The sequence below is a fragment of the Lucilia cuprina genome, chromosome 2 (assembly GCF_022045245.1).
Source record: "Lucilia cuprina isolate Lc7/37 chromosome 2, ASM2204524v1, whole genome shotgun sequence".
Classification (NCBI taxonomy): Eukaryota; Metazoa; Arthropoda; class Insecta; order Diptera; family Calliphoridae; genus Lucilia; species Lucilia cuprina.
The window spans coordinates 45,530,126-45,532,989 of record NC_060950.1 but is presented as its reverse complement, the minus strand read 5'-3'; the positions used below and the strand labels follow the sequence as shown (position 1 = coordinate 45,532,989).

Sequence of the window (2,864 nt, the reverse complement as noted above, 5' to 3'; positions counted from 1 at the left end):
ACGCGAGTATAGCGAAGAAATTCGGTATAAGTAAGTTTTTTACAAACCAAAACCTTCGAACCAAAATCTCTTTTCCAACATTTATATGAATAAGTCCATAATTGGCCCTACTTCCCTTATTGGGTTCACTTCAGGAAATTGCTTTAAAGCTCTTTAATGTCTTAAAATACGAATGAAGCGATGAATTGCGACGCACATAACTTTCTTACGAGCCAAAACCCCTGTACCCATTTTTTTTTGATCAGTCCATAAATGGCCATTCCCGCGTATAAGGTCCCTCCGGTCAATAATTTACCCTATCCATACAAGGTTTCCTTCAGAATATTACTTTAACCCTTTTAAAAATTAATATTTTATTAGAGTAAAGAGCTCGGTCCATTTTTTCGTTTCGTTTTACGTTTTAGCTCTAAGTTTTTAGTTATTAACTTTTTAATTTAATTTTAAGTTTTAGCCTTTTAGTTTTAGGTTTTTAAGTTATTAATTTTAAAATTTGCAAGTTTCAATAAAACTTCACTTTTTATTTAAAGCCACTGTTTTAGTTTTATTTCCTCTTATCATTTAATAGCCACGTTACCACATCTTACCTCTCGATGTTCAGAAAGAATAAAGGCCGAAACTTTCATTTTAGCTCCCCAAGACACCTTCGGGACGCCACAAAATGTCTCCTTCTTTTTATATACCATTTTATTTCAGCTATTTAATTCCCTAACAAATTATTTATTATTGTTCTTTTTCTCAACTGTCAACTGACATTTGGCTATGTTTGTTCAAGCAAAAGGTGCACATGACAAACCCTGCCACTCCTGTGTTTCTCTGCGAAAACATGGGGGAAGATATTTAAAATTTCTTCAAATTTTCCTTAATTAAATTACTTGTGGGGAATTTGTGGGTATTTTCTATGGATTCCCCAAAAAAAAAACACATCTGGCAACTTACTTTCAATTCTAGTTATAAATACAACACTGTGTATTAAAAATTACCTGGCAACCCCAACTGATTTTGAATGAACAGCTGAATACAAATGTAAGACTGAACGTAGGCTATGTGTAAGCATGTTAGTAAAACTACAAGCGTACAATCTTATCAATGGCGGCTGCAGATAAAGAGGTAAGTAATGAATATGAAATAAAATAAAAAATGTTAAAATATTTTATAGGATATATAATTTAACATAAAATAATATTTTCTCTTTCTTTTATTCTAGGATTCTATGGCGGATGAAGCCCATTATTATGGATTTAAAGTAAGTAAACTAAAGAGAATTTATTAATGAAAAAACTAATGCTTAGTATGTTATATGCCAAAAAGGTGTGTAAACAGAATTTTGAGAAATGTGTTCGATTACGCGGACGGTACGTAACGTAAAGTAAATTTTGATTGCTATTTTATTAACGAATTTATCGCCATAAAAGAAAATAAATTCAAAAAAGTGTTTAAGCTGTGCGTATACGTAATGTGACGTAACATAACGAAATTTATTAAAAACGGAAATCAGCGTTGGTACTGAAGTTAAAGTGTTGTAAATGTTTGCCAGAGTGGAATTTAGTCAGAAATTTTGATTTTAGAAAATACAGTGAGTAACAATAAAAATAGGAAAAATAGTATTTTGTGACAAAATTCAATCAATTGTTTAGAGCATCGCGCCGGGGCGATGCTCTATGCTAAAGGCAAAAAGGTGTGTAAACAGAATTTTGAGAAATGTGTTCGATTGCGCGGACGGTACGTAACGTAAAGTAAATTTTGATTGCTATATATTTTATTAACGAATTTATCGCCATAAAAGAAAATAAATTCAAAAAAGTGTTTAAGCTGTGCGTATACGTAATGTGACGTAACATAACGAAACGAAATTTATTAAAAACGGAAATCAGCGTTGGAACTGAAGTTAAAGTGTTGTAAATGTTTGCCAGAGTGGAATTTAGTCAGAAATTTTGATTTTAGAAAATACAGTGAGTAACAATAAAAATAGGAAAAATAGTATTTTGTGACAAAATTCAATCAATTGTTTTGATATAATTCAATGTAGATATATAGAAATTTTACCGTGTGTGACAAAAGTGAATGGCAAGATAACATTTAAAAAGTGTTAAGTGAAAATATTTACGATTTGAAATAACTAATTATATTTTATATATTTTTTTAACTACCATTTTAGATTATTAACTTCACAGACAGGGAAAAATCTAAATCAACGTTGTAATATCCTGATAAATTCAAAATAACTGATACCTTACAAAATTCCACAGGTTATGGACTTCAATGGCCTATAAAACATGGAGTGTCATCCGGTTTAATCATTCCTAGCTGACTGGCAGGTATTTATATTAAGTCTATACACCGTAGATTCATCGACTAAAATTAAAATTCCACAAATGAGTAATACTGATTCTCTTTCTTCCAGAATTTACGGCTTCTGAACCAGCTTCAAACTAAATTAAAAAAAATTTGACAGTCAGCTGCAATCATTAAGAACATGAAGCTTTCTGGCTAGTTTATATATACTACCATACGAAACCATATTCATTCCAAAAAGTGGTCGTTCTGAAATTGTTTCCGCTCCCATAGGAGGTCTCAGTGTAGCGTTTGACGGTTTTGACTCCTTGCACGTATTACAGTTTGCAACAAAAGCGCGAATCTGACAATAGTAGTGATTCATAAGTAGTGATTCATAAGTAGTGATTCATAATCACTACTTCTAAACTCTTCCGAATCGAGATCCAGACATTTGCTTGAATTCGTTAAAACTTCGTTCACACACACAGGGACACAGCGACAGGAACGATGTTCTTCGCGCCGGGGCGATGCTCTATGCTAAAGGCAAAAGATTGCAGATGCAGACTCCACCGGGTTAAACGACCACTCAA

The 2,864-nt window shown here is 32.3% G+C and overlaps 1 long non-coding RNA gene across 1 annotated transcript; it reads left to right on the top strand.

Moving 5' to 3' along the window:
• The first annotated feature begins 1,202 nt into the window (after positions 1–1,202).
• On the top strand, positions 1,203–2,858 carry LOC124418538. The gene is made up of 3 exons (XR_006940059.1): positions 1,203–1,243; positions 2,156–2,315; positions 2,402–2,858. It is a non-coding gene; the product is annotated as an uncharacterized LOC124418538 (long non-coding RNA).
• Positions 2,859–2,864: the final 6 nt, after the last annotated feature.